Source organism: Cryptomeria japonica, chromosome 11 (genome assembly GCF_030272615.1).
Source record: "Cryptomeria japonica chromosome 11, Sugi_1.0, whole genome shotgun sequence".
NCBI lineage: Eukaryota > Viridiplantae > Streptophyta > Pinopsida > Cupressales > Cupressaceae > Cryptomeria > Cryptomeria japonica.
The window spans coordinates 325,643,128-325,661,982 of record NC_081415.1 but is presented as its reverse complement, the minus strand read 5'-3'; positions in this window follow the sequence as shown (position 1 = coordinate 325,661,982).

Here is an 18,855-nt window from a genome sequence, read left to right as displayed (position 1 = left end):
TTCTCTTATCCTCTTCCTTTTTCCTCTTTTCTTCCTCTTTTCTCTTATCCTCTTCCTCTTTCCTCTTTTCCTCTTCTTTTCTCTTATCCTCTTCATTTGCTTGTTTCTTCTTTTTTGCTTCCTGTTGCTTCTTTTCTTCTTTTGCCTGCTTCTCCTGTCCTGTTCCTTCTGATGGTGTACCCTGAGTAACATTTTCACCATCTAAGGCGTCAAAATCAATGGGGTCCATTTGTTCTATGACCGGTTCTCCTTCACTATTATACACCTCATCCGGTTTGCCAGTTTCTAGTTCTTGCTCAGCTTTCTTGTTGGCTTCAGCCACTTGATGCATCTTTAGAGCTTCTTGAGCATGAGTATGTGTATCTTTTATCACTTCATGAACCTTTCCTTCCAGTAACAGGAGTCTTCTTATTCTCATGAAGAAGAGGCCTTTGTATTTATTCATAACTTTGAAAAGTTCTAAATTTGATACATCAGGAAAATGTTGAGCAAATATTTTCTCCCTCATTTCTTGTTCCTTTTTTATGGCAATGCACCATTTATTGTCTAAAGAATTATATAAAGAATCTAGTGTCTCAGATCTAATTTCTGAAGGCGACCGGTCATTAACACACAAATACTTAATGATTTCCTATTCAACTTCTTCCTTTTCATCATCATTGAAGTCATCAAAACAATCAATTAAATCATTCAACAATTTTCTCCTAATATTCTTTATAGTTCTTTGACAATGTGTCAAAAGTTTGTAAGAAGAAATATCAATATTTACCGGTGCAGATGTTGTCGGTTCATTCTTTGTCTTTTTCCTTGTTTGCCTGATCTTCTTAGGTGGTTCTTCTAACACTATTTCTTCGGAGTCTGGTGTATTTCTTTTTGTCTTCTGCTTCCTCTCAAAGACTTTGGCAGGTGTAACTTTTGGTTTCTTCTTAGCTGGTGACCACTTGGCACTTTGTGACTAGCTACAGTAATCGGTGCCGATGCTGAAGGCACTGCCTTTCCTTTCTTTTCTGAGGGTTCTACAATCGGTGTAACCCTTTCCAAATAGGTGCCAGTTCTCTTTGCCTTAGGATCAAGGGACAAGGCAATTAGGGTAGAGGCATACCCATCTAACATGTCATTCATTACCTCATATCCCATTGGTTCCACTTCTTCCTGTCTAGGCTCAATGGCCTCCATTATGCATTCATCTACTTTGATGGTGAAGAAAATGTCTTCTTTGTACTTTTTGACTATATCACCGGATAATCTTATCCTTTGGCTCATCTTGCATCTGAACTCATCAAAGTATTTGTTCAGCACTTCCGGATAGCTGGTTCCAACCGCTTGTAGGCTTTCCTTGATTTGTTTTGTCACCGGTTGGTCAACAGACCACTTAATATCACCTACTCCTAGAAAGTAGTCTTGAAAGTAAAAGAACAACCCAACCGATAGTTGTCCAAACTTAAATCTTAGTGCATTGTCCTGTTTGATCGAATTAAGATTCAACAGAAGTTGTCTTTGCATACAAGTGCACAGATCAAACGATGCATCTTCCTTGATCATCCTGTAAGTGGCATTTACCATAGTAGCAAAGATAGAATTAATTTTGCTAGTAGAGAATGTCTAGTAACCTATTACCATGCAGGCATACTTGACCAGATCATCCTTGATTGAGTTGACGGTCATTCCACGTGAGTCACTCACTGAACCAGTGAGCTTGGACATTACAGTCTTGCTGACCTTCCTTAGGGCTGGCACTTCCCCTATGTTACAGAAACTGGTGACGACATGAATCTCTTCCGGTGTAATATCATGTGTCTGCTCTAGGTACATCTTATCACCCTGTACCCTGCTTAGAATAATGCGAATGTGATCATCCGAAAATTCTTCAAGAAAGTAAACTGCATTGTGAAGTTTCTTCTTTTCCAGAATGCTGAATTCCAGTTTAATCTTCTTATCCTTCCCACAGAACAAACTTAACTGGGAGTGGATCACAAGAGACCCTAGGTCTTTGATTTTATAGTCCATGTAATCAGAAATGCCTTCTTCTACTATAACACCAGCAAGTACTTGAGACAGGGCATTGTATTTCGACTTTCATTGAATGAGGTCCATAGAATCAACAGGTGCACTAGAGCTATCATGTGATGCGGAAGCCATGATAAATGGAGAATTATGAAAAATACCTTTGTAGATCAAAATTTAGGGCTTCGTAGTTTGAAATTCTCCACACGCTCCTTCGGTTGCAGAGATACCGCTTTGTGTTCTACACTCCTCCAACAGATGTTTGCTTTAGATTCTTCTTCAGGAATTTGATAAATTCTTTGAATCATAGTGTAAATCGCTTTTCTTCGCTCTGCACTTGAAAAACTTCTTGGCTCGAAAAATGATAAGTGAGAAATGATTTGAAAATTCCTTTTAAACAGGTTCTCCACCTACCATAATAAATGCTCCACTATTAGGGTGTAAACCCTAATTTGCCTTTTACCGTTTCTAGTCTTCTGTCAACTGACAGGTATCACATACTGGTTAAGGTCTTTTACTGGTGTAAACCTGGGGTTCGAAGTATTTCACCATTTGCTCCCCCTAAGATTTTCTAATGCTTAGTTTGTCAGTTCCATGATTTCCACACTAGGTGCAGAAACTGGTTCTTCATGCAACACCGCTGGTTTCTTTATCCAGGTTTTGTTCATATTCGCTTGAACAATTTCAATATCAATCTTTCCTTCCAGAGTGACTGGTATGTCATCCGATATGTTCTTTCTTGTTCTGCAGAATCTGGCAATGTGACCCGGTTTGTTGCAATGATAGCAGACCATTCCAGGTGCTCTCCATGGTCCATTATTCATGTTACCATTATTCCTCCTACATGTTGCAACAGTGTGACCATGACAATGACAGATCAAACAGTTTGCTCTCCATCCAGTTGCCGCTTGATAGCCACCGCTTCCTTATTGATGATTAAAGGTATTAAACCAGTTGGGATTTCAGTTCACAAAAGGTTCCAGACCAACTCCTTGAGTCCTCTGAGGATATCTTCCAGTGTTGTTCATAACAAACCTGCATTCAGATGCTCTATGCCCAAACTTGTTGCATGCATAACAATTACCATTGAACTTATTGGATCTAGGTACATTATTTATAAAGTAAGGAAAATTATTGTAGGCTTTTCTCCTACACACATTAGCAGTATGTCCTTTAAGATAGTTAAAGCAAACAGGTTTGAACTTTTTCTTACCTTTACCTTTGAATGTCAGTTGCTTCTTTGATGCTTCAACATTTGCACCAGAGGTCTCACCTTGCTCATGACCAGAGTAACCAAGTCCATCAGTATTCTTGATAGGTTTGGCTGATTCAAGTTTTTGATCTAGCTTAACAGTACTCTTGTTGAACTTAGCAAGTATTTCCTTTGACTCAGAGAGTTCTTTGGAAATAGCAGCATTTTTTTCTATCAAGTTTGCATTCTCGGAGATGGCTATGTTCAGTTCTCCTTGCATGTCTTCCTTTTCCACTTTTCTCACATGGAGTTGAGTGATTACAACACTGATTTCTTGTTTTAACTTGGAGATTTCATGATCATTGTCTTTTACTAGATCTTCAGCTTTCCTTCGGTTCTCAAGCTCTTGACACATTCGGATAGTCAGTCCTTCCAACTCCTTTCTCAGGTTGGAATTGGATTCATTTAGCTTTTCTACTTCTTGAATTAGGGCTTCCATGTTCGCTTCATCAGAAGAACTATTTTTAGATAGCTCCATCAGTTTTTCAGCATGCTCTCTTCTTTTTGCCTGAGAGGCCTTATATTTGACCATAAGTTCATCATAGGCTTGCTCAGACTGAGGGAGCTAATGAGTAAGTTCCCTCACAGTGTATTTCTCCATATCTCTTTCCAAGTGGTTAGACTTATAGAAAGGTAGGCTCTAATACCAATTGATGAATACTAAGAGGGGGGGGTGAATTAGTATGCCAAAAATATCTGTACTTAAACACTTTACTAGTCTAGCAATAAACCGGTAAAACGGTTTAGCAAACAAACTGGTTAGCACACATGCAAACCAAATAGAAAATAATGCTTTCACCCACAGAAGCACAATCACCATAACACAATAGATTTTGACGTGGAAACCCAAATGGGAAAAACCACAATGAGATGAAACTCACAAGTAACTATCTGCAGAATAGGAACCAGACCGGTTAAGGTCATACAATGTTCTTTACCAGAACAGGTCCTATTAGGAATCTCAATCTCTGTTAGGAGATAAGTCTGATTAAAGACTACCTTGCTAGAGGATTTTAGATCCATAGATGTGAACCACCTTGTTAGAGGATTTACAAAAGGCTTTTTGGGCCTACCCGGTTAAGGGCTTCAGACTTGTCGAAGATGTGAGTAATCAACAAGTGAGTGATCTAGCAAATAGCACAGATTGCTTGGTTAGATTCTTGATAGCTCATTCCTAATGTATTCCAGCATTACTTCAGTCTTCAACACATTCAAACTCTACTTTCTCTCACAGACCTAAACTTCTCTTCTATATTCACACTTACAAAAACTCATCAACCATCTTAAACCCTAGCAACAACCTGAAACCCTAGACATGATGTCCTTATAAAGGAATCTGATTTCATGTCAGTCCAATAGGTTTACAATACAATTTCCTAGGTTCAATGCATCTGGACATATTTGGTAACACAACACAAAAAGCATCGCCAAAGTGTCGGCACCGCTAAACAATCGGTGGATGGTAACTCATCACAAAATGCAGTTGGTAAATCATCACAAAGTATTACCAGTTCATACAAAATACCGATTTAAGCAAAATATCGGTTGCCAGTTTGAAAAAATGTAAGACTAGGAAAAATGAGTTGTGCCACTTTGTTCCTTCCTACCGCTAGAGATCCTCGAACCGCTTGGGGTCTTCATACCACTTGAGATCGGTAAATACTTTCTGCAAAACACCGATAGTCTAAAGAGTATAATACATCATACCGGTTGGAACAAATATCGGTTGAGCTTTAACTCACACATACAAAAAGTGATCTCAAATCAAGTGTGTGTCCATCAATGACAATCACAACATCAATCATCAAAAATGCCAACAAGATCAAACTAGGATATATTAGAAAAATGATAAGTATAGACTTCCTGCGGCAACAAAGTATGCAATATATCAATGGCTACAGGAAAGTCTAAATCTACAATATTTGGTACCAACTCCTGCAATTGTTGTTCTTGTTTTAACTTATTTGTCAGAATTTTATAAAGAATTGAGTCTTCATCATGGAATTGCATGAATGGTCCTCTATTAATCATCATAAGGTGATTAATAGAGTCAAATCCTTCTGATTCTTCTCCCAAAGTAGGCCAAATGGCTTGATGTTGTTCAAAGTGGGACTGAGTAGGAGAATACAAAGATAATGTTTTTATAGAGTTCCCATATGAAATAGTCATATCCCCTGATCTACATTTAATATATGCATCATCTGTGGAAAGCCAAGGTCTTCCCAAAATGACTAGATATCCTCCTAATGTTGCCTTTGGAGATATGATCATAAAGTCTACAGGGTATTCCCAGGAATCCAAAGTAACAACCACATCTTCAATCATACCATCAGGTCAAACTCTAGAGCTATCAGCAAGCTGTAGGAGTATAGGTGTAGGTTTGAGACTATTGATTTCAAGCCATTGCATTACTTCTCTTGTCATCACATTAATGGCTTCCCCTAAATCAGCCAAAACATTCTTTATCTAAGCGCCATTAATGACTATATTCACAACATGACTACGAGGATCAGAATACTTAGGAATTGAAACTTTTCCTTGCATAATATCTGCCAGTTGACCTATCACATGCATTGTTTGTAGATCTTTCTTCTTCCTACTAGGCTTTTTTTAGACATGCTTCCCTAAGTGCCTTATTGTATATAGGAACATCTTTTTTTTCTTGTAACAATGGGATTTTAATACATACATGTTTTTGTTGATCTATGATATCAAAACATTTCTCCTCTTCTGTAAGAACTTCTTTTTCTTGCAATCTCTTGGGAAATGGGGGTAGTCTATGTTTCTGAGGTAATGTGGCTATTGAGCTAGAGATTTCTTGTTCTTCTTGCATTTCAGTTATAACTGGAGGAGATGGATTAGGAAGATTTTTCCCGGATCTGAGGTGAATATCACTTATAGATAAATAATAGATTGGGTATTGATTAGGGTCAGTTGAATAAACTTGTTGTTGTTGAGATTTAATATTAGGATTTGGCATTGGCTGAGTGGGAAAGTACATTGGTTTACGTGGAACAATAGTGGCTCGTGTGGAGGTGGATAAGGTGACAATGGAAGAATTCAAAATTAAAATTCTCTACAAGGTGGGAACTCTAGTTCTAATGGAGGGAGTGGCTAGATCGATGGAGCTGGCCCGATGAGGGAGAAGGACAAGCCTTCGAATATTCTGCAGGCTGACGGTACTCTACCGGAGAAGAATGTGAGTTTTAGAAATATGGTGGGGGGGTCCAGCAGGGGGTCCAACCCATGTGAAGCGGTTTTGGAGAATGGAAAACAATCTAGAAAGTGGTCATCCCTCTTTGGAACTAGACCATCTAGAAAATCCTCCTTACCTCTTGTCAAGAATATATCAGACCTTACTGGTGGTAAGTTTGCCATTTCTATCCCTGATTCGGTTTTGGATCATAACAGAAGTAGTATGTCAAACTCTCTGGTGGGTAAATTCACGGGACCACGCCCAAACATAGAATTTGTTAGGGCTTATGTCAAACAGAAATGGACTTTGAAAGGTAATGTTGAAATTTTGGCTCTACCCAAAGGTCTCCTTGTTAGGTCCCGGAGACAACTGAGGGGGGGGGGGGGGGTGAATCAGTTGTCTAACAATTCAAACCAAAAACAACTTAACCAACTTAATGCTTAATACCGGTAAACTAGTCTAATATGCCAGTAGACAGTTTTAACAGTTAATTACAATACCGGTAAGGATTAATGCATGAAACAAAAAGACAAAGTCATCCACAACACATAATACCAATATTTGTACATGGAAACCCTATAAGGGGAAAAACCATGGTGGGAAACCTTACCCACAATCAAATGATACTAGTGTAGATAGTAAGTGTATACAAATGGGGTCTGCACATGCAGAAAGGCCAAGCACCTAGAGCTCACTGCTCAATCACAAAATAGGAGTCACACTAACTACAATTGGACGGTTAAATCCAATAAGAATATACTGCTCAAAATAGCATCTTCATATGTTGGATTCAGTACCAGTGTAGTTCTGATTGTTTTCACAAAAACACTCCTTCAACCTTCAAATGATGTCTACATGTATAGCTCTGCTTATTCTCGCATATACCTTCACACAATCCTTTTTCGCATTCCACATTCGATCTTACAAATAAGATCTTACATTTATACCATACCCTAAGACCAATTTTAGTAGGTCGGCTCTAAAGGATAATACAATAAAATTAATTGACAAATCAATTAATACCCAATGCAATAACCGATTCACCATGTCAGCTTAATGCATTTACAACAATAATAAGTCATCTTCATAGCGTGCCATGTTGATCTGGAAAAGATAAACCTATCGGTGTAACCTGGACCTATTTGCCGGTAATAGCAAATATGAAAATACGAATATACCAATAAACAAAACTCCAAGACAAGGTGTCCACACGATGTCTTTGACATAACCAAGTGTTTTCCATGCCCTTCCAAGTATCGGTGATCATTATATCCTGTCGGTGTACCAGATACCAGTGATTGTGCATAAGTCACTTGCTTGTCAGTGAATGTTGCTGATTCTCCAAAGTGCCAGAGTTGATAAGAGATTAGTAGGTGTTGACATCAATGACAAAAGCATACCAAAATACCAACAATCTCCCCCTTTGGCATTCATGGCAACACAAGATGGAAAAATCATCAAAGTGCCAAAACAAAAATGCCAAATACCAAAAACCAACAAATCTCCCAAAAAGAGATCATAACCAGAAATCAAATATATAGATACAGAGAGTATTAATCTCTCCCAACATGTGTTTTCCTTGTGTTTTTCCATACCAATCTCTCCCCCTTTGACATCAAATGCCAAAGTTATTACCAAGCCAAGTTCATATACAAAATACCAATCAATTTAGTATACCAACTACTCTCCCTGAGAAGTAGCTTCCTCATCAAAGCCGGAGTAAAAGATTTCTCTGTTAATTCTGCTAGTTGATGACAAACATCAACTTCCTAAGTCTCTACCGATAGGGGTATGACCCCAAGCTAGTCTCTGAGATATTCAAAAGTCTCCTTAGACAGAGGTTTAGTGAAGATATCTGCAATCTTCTCTTTAGTAGTCACATAAACTAGTTTTATCTCTTTTGCTTCAACATTTTCCCTTAGAAAATTCAATTTGATAGAAACATGTTTGGTTTTAGAATGTAATATCGGATTCTTAGATATATCAATTGCTGCAGTGTTATCACAATAGATAGTAATAGGTTCCTTGCATTTTACCTTTATGTCTTTCAACATTTGCTTAAGCCATAGTACCTGTGTACAGTTAGTTGCTGCTGCAACATATTTTGATTCTGCTGTTGATAAAGATGTACAACTTTGTTTCTTACTCAACCAAGAAATTAGTCTACTTCCAAGAAAGAATGCACCACCGGTGGTGCTTTTTCTATCATCCACATCTCCTGCCCAATTTGCATCTGTGTATGCACATAATTCAAGGTTTTCATCTCTAGGATACCATAATCCAAGATTTATAGTGCCTTGTAAGTACCAGAAAATCCTTTTTACTGTTGATTCATGATTTTCTCTAGGATTACTCTGAAATCTTGAAACAATACATACTGCATTCATAATATTAGGTCTAGTTTGTATCAAATACAGTAAACCTCCTATCATAGATTTGTATCTAGTTTGATTAACAGGTGTAGATTCATCCCTTAGTGATAGTTTTTCATTTGTAGTCATAGGTGTGCTTACCGGTTTAGAGTTCTCCATCCCAAATTTCTTTAGTAAATCCTTTAAGTATTTGGATTAACTCAAGAATATACCTTTATTAGTCTGTGAAATCTGCAATCCTAAAAAGAATTTTATTTCTCCAATCATAGACATTTCAAATTCTTGTTGCATTTTAATAGAAAATTCTTTACATAATCCATCTTCTCCTCCAAAGATTATATCATCAACAAAAACTTCTATAACCAAGATGTCATCATTAGTCACTTTATAATATAAGTTGCTATTAGCATTACCTTTAGAAAAACCAATTTTCAAAAGATACTTATCCAATCTTGCATACCAAGCTCTTGGAGCTTGCTTCAACCCATACAAAGCTTTCCTTAACCTGCAAACCATATCTTTGTTTTCTATCAAAGAAAATCCATCAAGTTGTTCAATGTAAACTTCTTCTTCAAGATTTCCATTCAAAAATGCACATTTAATATCCATTTGATATACTTTGTAGTTCTTATGTGCTACAAAAGCCAAAAATAATCTAACTGCCTCAATTCTAGCTATCGGTGCAAAGGTTTCATTGTAATCGATTCCTTCTTTCTGAGAATATCCCTTACACACTAGTCTTGCTTTATTTCTAATAACCTTACCATCTTCATTAAGTTTGTTTCTGAATACCCATTTGGTTCCAATTACATTTTTATCTTTAAGCCGGGGAACTAATGTCCAAGTGTTATTCTTCTCAATTTGTTTGAATTCTTCTTCCATAGCTTTAATCCAATATTTATCTTCACATGTCTCATTAATTGATGATGGTTCAATTTGAGAAATAAGACATACCTCTTCATTTTCCAATTTTCCTCTTGTCATAACTCCTTTATACTTGTTTCCAATTATCTGATCTTCAGAATGATTCAGTCTTACATACTAGGGTGTCTTTGTTTGCTATTGTTCCTCAGTTACTGTGGAATTTTTAGATGATACTGGTGTAACTAGATCTTCATTCTATACCTGTGGATTCAGTGTAGGTTCATTTGTCAAAATTTTTGTTGCCGGTTCAGAGTCTATATACCTTGAAGTTCCTCTGAATTGTTCATCAATCTTTACATTTGTACTCTGAACAATTTTCTGCAATATTTTGTTAAAACATCTATATTCCTTTCTCTTAGATGAATAACCAAGAAATATTCCTTCATCACTTCTAGGTTCAAATTTGCCAATATGCTCATCTCTTTTGATATAGCATTTACTTCCAAAAATTCTAAAATATTTAAGAGTAGCAGTAATACAAAACCATAGTTCATGAGGGGTCTTACCGGTTTCACCTTTGATGTGAACTTTGTTGAATGTATAGACCACTATACTTACTGCCTCTCTCCAATATATGTGTGGTAGGTTTTCTTCTGATAACATAATTTTGGCTACATCCAAGATGGTTCTATTTTTCCTTTCAACAACTCCATTTTGTTGTGGTGTCCGAGGTGCTGATAATTGTCTTCTAATTCCATTTACTTCATAGAATGTATTAAATTCTTTAGATGTAAATTCTCCTCCTTGATCCGATCTTAGACATTTGATTTTCTTACCGGTTTCATTTTCTACCATAGCTTTTTATAGTTTGAACTTTCCAAGTGCTTTTGATTTTTCTCCGAGAAAAGTAACCCAACACATTCTAGAATAGGCTTGTATGTTCTTCTAGCTTCTTCTCTTAGTCTATCATGTCTATCAGGGCATCTTGAAGCCATATGACCAATCTTATTGCAGTTAAAACATTTAAAGGGTGCTTTACCTTCATACTTACTTCCAACTAGACCTTTAGGCATTTTCCTTGCAAATAGTGCTTCAAGTTCTTCAAGTTCTTCATTTTCTTTCCTGCTTTCTTCAAGTTCTCTTGCATAAAAGGCTTTCCAATCTGATTTGTCAAATGATGGTGCAGATGATGTAGATGCTTTAAAGGCTAAATCTATTTTTATAGTAGCAATAGGACCAAATTCTTCAATTTCAAAAGCTGAAAGTTTTCCAATCAATGTATCCCTAGTTACTGATGTATTAGGCATTGTTCTTAACTCATTTATAATAGTGACTTTCATTTTATATGCCAGTGGAAATACTCTTAAAACTTTTGAAATAATTTCATCCTCACTTAAGGTTCCTCCACAACAATTAATACCCAAAACAATCTCATTTACTCTTTCCATAAAAGCAGAAATCCTTTCATCTTCTTCCATTTTCAGAAGTTCATACCTAACCCAGAAGCTTTCAAGTTTTGCAATTTTGACTGTGGAATCTCCTTCATTCAATTTTTCCAAATGATCTCAAATAGCTTTAGCAATAGACCTATCTGATAGTCCCATGATTTGCTAATCAGATAATGCGCTCAAAAGTGCTTCTCTGGCTTTGCAATCATTTTCCTCATCTTTTCCCAAGGTAGGTGGATTAGGTTGACCAGGAGTAGGAGCAGTATAACCATTCTTTGTAACATCGCAGATGTTGATGAATACTAAGAGGGAGGGGTGAATAAATATGCCAAAAATCTTTGCACTTAAACACTTTGCTAGACTAACAGTAAACCGGTAAAATAGTCTAGCAGACAAACCGGTTAGCACACATGTAAACCAAATAGAAAATAATGCATTCACCCACAGAAGCACAAACACCATAACACAAGAGATTTTGACGTGGAAACCCAAATGGGAAAAACCATGATGAGATGGAAATCACAAGTAACTATCTACAGAATAGGAACCAGACCAGTTAAGGTCTTACAATGTTCTTTACTAGAATAGATCCTGTTAGGAATCTCAATCTTTGTTAGGAGATAAGTCCGATTAAAGACTACCTTGCTAGAGGATTTTAGATCCACAGATGTGAACCACCTTGTTATAGGATTTACAAAAGGCTTTTGGGCCTACCCGATTAAGGGCTACAAACTTGTCGAAGATGTGAGTAATCAACAAGTGAGTGATCTAGAAAATAGCATAGATTGCTTGGTTAGATCCTTGATAGCTCGTTCCTAATGCATTCCAGCATTACTTTAGTCTTCTACACATTCATACTCTCTCTAACTCATCAACCACCTTAAACCCTAGCAACAACTTCAACAACCTAAAACCCTAGACATGATGTTCTTATAAAGGAATCTGATTTCATGTCAGTCCAATAGGATTACATTACAATTTCCTAAGTTCAATGCATCTAGACATATTTTGTAACACGACACAAAAAGCACCGTTAAAGTGTCAGCACCGTCAAACAATCGGTGGATGGTAACTCATCACAAAATGTCAATTGGTAACTCATCATAGAGTATTACCGGTTCATACAAAATACTGGTTCAAACAAAATACCGGTTGCTGGTTTGACAAAATGAAGACTGGGAAATATGTGTTCTGCCGCTTTGATCCTTCGTACCACTTCAAATCCTCAAACCACTTGGGGTCAACATACCGCTTCAGATCGGTAATCACTTTCTGCAAACACAGATAGTCTAAGGACTATAATGCATCATACCGGTTGGAACAAGTACCGGTTGAGCTTTAACTTATACATACAAAAGTGATATCAATGCAAGTGTGTGTCCATCAATGACAATCACAACATAATCATCAAAAATACCAACAAATGTCCTTTCCAATGCAATTTAGATGTGTCTCCATTCTGATCTTCCATATGCCATAGTTGGTTCCATCAAGTTTAGGACTATCCTTCCTGAAATAGTTAGTAGACATTGGATCTCCTCAAGCTGTTAAACTTCTGTAAAAGAGGACTAGGCTTTGATACCATTTGTTAGGTCCCAGAGACAACTGAGAGGGGGGGGTGAATCTGTTGTCTAACAATTCAAACCAAAAACAACTTAACCAACTTAATTCTTAATACCGGTAAACCAGTCTAATATGTCGGTAGACAGTTTTAACAGTTAATTGCAATACCTGTAAGGATTAACGCATGAAACAAAAAGACAAAGTCATCCACAACACATAACACCAATATTTGTATGTGGAAACCCTGTAAGGGGAAAAACCACGGTGGGAAACCTTACCCATAATCAGATGTTACTACTGCAGATAGTAAGTGTATACAAATGGGGTCTGCACATGCAGAAAGGCCAAGCACCTAGAGCTCACTACTCAATCACAAAATAGGAGTCACACTGACTACAATTGGATGGTTAAATCCAATAAGAATGTACTGCTCAAAATAGCATCTTCATATGCTGGATTCAGTACCGGTGTAATTCTGATTATTTTCACAAAAATCCTCCTTCAACTTTCAAATGATGTCTGCATGTATAGCTCTACTTATTCTCGCATATACCTTCACACAATCCTTTTTCGCATTCCACATTCAATCTTACAAATAAGATCGTACATTTATACCATACCCTAAGACCAATTATAGTAGGTCGTCTCTAAAGGATAGTATAATAAAATTAATTTACAAATCAATTAATACCCGATGCAATAACTGATTCACCATGTCAGCTTAATGCATTTACAACAATAATAAGTCATCTTCATAGCATACCATGCTGATCTGGAAAAGATAAACCTGCTGGTGTAACCTGGACCTATTTGTCGGTAACAACAAATATGCAAATATGAATACCAATAAACAAAACTCCAAGACAAGGTGTCCACATGATGTCTTCTACATAACCAAGTGTTTTCCATGCCTTTTCAAGTGCTGGTGATCATTATATCCTACCAATGTACCAGATACCGGTGACTGTGCATAAGTCACTTGCTTGTCGGTGAATGTTGCTGATTCTCCAAAGTGCCAGAGTTGATAAGTGTTTAGTAGGTGTTGACATCAATGAAAAAACCATACCAAAATACCAACACTCCTCACCTTTGCCTTTTCCTATGAAGAAGATAAAATAAGGATCATCTATGGTAGTCCTTGGTTGGTTGGAAAGACAGCTCTGGTCCTTCAAAAATGGCATCTGAATCTAAACATGAGTGATTCTCTTCTGGTGCAAGTCCCAGTTTGGGTTAAGTTACCAGGTCTACCTCTTGAGTATTGGGTAGAAAGTATTTTCTCAGGTATAGAAAGCTCTTTTGGTGAGCTCCTCTCAATAGATCCAGTCAAAGCTTCAAGAAGGAGGCTCACTCATGCCAAATTTTGTGTAGGGATTGCCCATGATGTAGATATGATCGAGCAGATAGACATAGTGTCAAAGTTGGGAACGTGGAAACAACAGATTGAATATGAATCCATCCCCTTTGCTTTCTTTCACTACAAGAAATTAGGTCATTGAGCCAAACATTGTCCTCTCAAGCCTAAAGGGGAGAACAAGCAAGCCAAACCTTCAGTAGAAAGTAAAATGGCTCCAGAGAAAAAGGTATGGCAAGTCAAAAATTCAGAAAATAAGGAAATTGACCTTGTTGATACTAACTATTTTGGACCCCTAGGGGAAAATAAGGAAGTGGTCTCCTCAGACTCTGACTCTAATCTCCCCCCCCAAGAATCTCTAAGGAAGGAACAAATGAAAGTAGAAAACCCCCTAGTAGGGCAGATCCGAATAGAGAAAATAAAAGATCAGAATGAATCTTCTAAAGAAAAAACTGAGATGGTAATCGCTAACACCTTGACCAGTAAGGTAGCTCCCAATGAAGAGGATCAGAAGGATAAGGATACTAAGGAAGCTAAATAATTTGAGGAAGGGGAGATTACTGGCTCACAAGAAGAAAAGATTGACTCTTCCCCTCTCACAATCAGGTCTGATATGCAAGAAGCCCAAAAATGCACTATATTGGGTATGAACCTTTTGGATTTAGACCAAGCCTCTAAAACAGTCAATAGTTCTTCACATGATTCCAGATCACCTAATTGGGGTAATGAAGAGGAAATTTCTACAATTATTAGTAACCCTGAAGTGGTTTTTGAGAAAGAACCAGATTGGAAAATTCCAAAACACAGGAACAAAAAAGGTTCCACTCCCTTCGCCGCCCAATTAAGGAAGTCTAGTAGAATTGCTCAAGTTAATGTCGAGTATGTCTCCTCATCCCTAGGATGACCTTCAAACCAAAAAGTTAGAGACAAGGAAGCCAGTAAGAAGATAGAAGATGGTACTTAGAAGACTCTGAAGGAGTTAGGAATTGGTAAGTAATTATGAAGATCATCTCTTGGAACATTAGGGGACTTAATAATCCCCACAAGCATGATATTATTAGGAATATGATTAGGGATAGTAAACCTTATATTTTTCTAATTCAAGAAACAAAGATGAGTAGAGATAAGGTTAAAGCTTTGAAATTCTTTAAATCTGGGGGTATCAGTGGTGGCAGCTCGGAAGGTGCCTCTGGAGGCATTGCAACTATTTGGAATCTCAATAGTGTTAAAGGTCATGTTCTTATTCAAGAAAGCAATTTTTCTTCCATTAAATTTTATCATTTAAAAGATGGAACCTCTTTGGTCCTCACTAATATTTATGCTCCTAACACCTTGAAAGCTAGAAGCATTTTTTGGAAAAAACTTATGGAAATAAGGGACAGCTTCAAGAACCTCCTCTGGCTGGTCATGGGAGACTTCAACACCCCTTTCAGGGAGGAGGAAAATTTTGGTGGAAGCCTTTCTCAATTGGATAGTAGACTGGCCTCATGGATTTTATAGACACTCATGCTCTTAATGATGTGGAGATGCAGGGTTGCAATTACACTTGGTCTAACAGGAGGGTTGGAAATGACCTTATTCAAGTTCGTCTTGACATGGCTCTTATTTTTGATGATTGGTACATACATTATTTCTGCTCTCTATCTTCTCACATCTGGGTTGGGTCTGAACACTATCCCATAACTCTTTTTGTTGAACCCATAAATAGAAGGCACTTTCCTTTTAGATTTGAAAAAATGTGGACTCTTCATCCGAATCTCACCCATAAAATTCTGGAATAGTGGAACATTCAAGTTGAGGGTACTACCATGTATAGAGTTGTCAAGAAACTCAAAATCATAAAAGACAATATAAGGACTTGGAATAAATCCAGCTTTGGGAATATTTTTGAGGCCAAAGGAAAAATTCAGGAAGACCTCACTAAAATACAGGTCCAAATCCAGAAGGATGGATTCTCTACTGTGACTATTGCTGAAGAAAATGAGATCCTCAAAAAATACTATGAAAACATTGCTAAAGAAGAAGCTTTTTGGAAGCAAAGGTCTAGATGTATCTGGCTAAAGGAAGGAGATAAGAACACTAGATTCTTTCATATGTCGACTATCAAACATAAAGCGGCTAATAGGATCAAAAAACTGATGGTGGACAATGGGGAGCTGGTTAAGGAGGAGGAGATAAGAAATGAGGCCAAAAGATTCTTCATTGATCTTCTTTGTAGGGATCAAAGCCTGGATATTTATGTTCAAAGTTCCTTCCTTCAGAACATTCCTTGCCTCATTGATGAGCAGAAGAATACCTTCCTAACTTCTATACCTTTGAATTTGGAGATCAGAAATGTTGTCTTTTCTTTTGAAGGGAACAAAGCCCTTGGACCTAATGGCTTCCTCATGTTCTTCTTCCAATAATTCTGGGATATTGTTGGGAAAGATGTCTTCAGTGGGGTCAAAGAATTTCTGGGGGCTTGAAAACTTCTAAAATAGATTAATGGCATCTTCATTGCTTTAATCCTTAAAATTCAAGGTGCTGACTCCATGGATAAGTTCAGGCCAATCAGCTTATGCAACTCTTTTTATAAGATAATTTACAAGGTCCTAACATCCAGACTCCTGAAAGTCCTTCCTTATTTGATTAGTCATCAAGAAAATGGTTTTGTGCCAGGATGACAAATTCTTGATTCCATCATAACTTTCCATGAGAATATCCATTCCCTTGTTATGGCTAAGAAACGGGGTTTTATCCTCAAGCTTGACCTATCTAAGGCCTATGACTGGGTTGATTGGTCTTTCCTCATGAAGGTTTTTTTGGATTTTGGCTTCTCTAACAAATGTGTGGACCTCTTCAAGTAGCTCATCTCCTCTACCTCCTTTGTTGTTCTTGTTAACGGATCTCCCTCCTCCTTCTTTCAAGCCTCCAGAGGACTGAGGCAAGGGGACCCCATTTCCCCTATCCTCTTCATTATTATGGTTGAATGTTTTGGTAGGTCCATGGAAAGTATGGTGACTAGAGGTATTTTTAAAGGTCTCCAACCTTCCTCGGCTGATCATACTTGCTCCCACCAAAAATTTGTGGACAACACCATTGTTATGGGGGATTCAAGCATTTCGGAAGCCAAAATCCTGAAGGACGCCCTTTGTAATTTTTCTTCTACTTCTGGCCAACTTATCAACTGGGTTAAAAGTGAAGTGTTTTTCATCAACAATCCTGAGAGAAGACAACATAGAATTAGCAGAATTCTGGAATGTCGGACTGTTGATCTTCCTGCTACTTCTCTTGGTCTCCCCCTGGGCATTGCTCCACCTGATTCCTTTTAGAGTTCTCTGGTGGATAAATTTTAAAGAAAGATTTCTGGTTGGAAAGGTGCTCTCTTAAGTCAAGCTGGCAAGCTTCAACTTCTTAAAGAATCCCTTCAAAGCATTCCAATTTATGCCCTTAGCCTCTTTAGAATTCCAGTTAAGTATACTGATGCTATTGAGAAAATTCAAAAAAAAATTCTTTGGTTAGGAGTTGAGGAAAAGAAAAGATTGGCATTAGTGTCTTGGGACAAGGTTTGCAGATCGAAAAGTAAAGGTGGTCTGGGCCTGAGAAGAATCTGGACCCTCAATGAAGCTCTTTTATCTAAACAGGTTTGGAGACCATTCCACTCTGACAGTGAATGGTGTAAAATTTGGAGAAGTAAGTATCCTCTTTTGTCTTCTTCTCTTCTCTCTTTCATCAATTCTGATTTCAGTATTAATGGGTCCTATATTTGGAATCATGCCTCTAAGTGTAAAGACAACATTGCTAAAGGGGTGAAATGGAGAGTTGGTAATGGTAGGAAAGTTAGATTTTGGGAGGACCCATGGTTACTTGATAAGCCTTGATTGAAATCCCTAATTGGGCCCCTTTTGCTGCCACCTATACTAGAGTCTTTGGCTCCTTGGTTGAGAAGTATTGGATAGGTGATAAATGGCAGAACATTGAAAGTATCCACCCTAATCTTATCAATCTTAAGAACCATCTATCTTCTGCCTGGTTGAACAATGAGGAAGATTCTCTTATTTGGAAATATGAACCTAAAGGCAACATTACTGTCTCTTCAATGTATGGTGTTCTTTCCCCTGGCCCCTCAGAGAATCCCTTTAGGTCTAAAGCCTAGATAAAGGGTCTTATCCCTAGGATCAATTTTTTCTATTGGACAATCCTTCAAAACAAAATTTTTACCTTAGATAATCTCAAGGTAAGAGGTTTTTCCTTCCCGAATAGGTGTGCTTTATGTCTTAAGGAGGAAGAGTCTATGGACCATTTGGCTATCCACTATTCCTTCACTGTTTCAATTTGGGAAAGATTTCTTAAGAATTTTTGTATGGAATGGGTGTTTCCTAACTCTATCTGAGAATTGTTCCATTCTTGGACTTATCATTGGTTTATCCCCACTTTGAGATCTTTGTGGCATCTATCTCTCCCTCACATCTTGTGGGGGGTCTGGAAAGAAAGAAACAACTGCATCTTCAGGGACACTTCTCTCACCCAGGCTATTGTTTTCCAGAAAATTCAAAGGGCTATTATGGAGAACATTAGGATCATTGGGGATCCTTGCAATTCTACCAACCCCTTGGAAACTCACATTTTCAACTCCTAGAATCTGAAGAGTGCTGGTAGTACTGATCCCAAACAAAACAAGAGACTAGAAGCTAGATGGCACTCTCCTCCTCATGGTTGGCTCAAAATCAACTTTAACGGAGCTGCCAAAGGCAATCTTGGCCCAGTGGGACGTGGTGCAATTCTCAGAGATTAAAATGGTAGTTGTAAGGAAATGATTGTTGTTC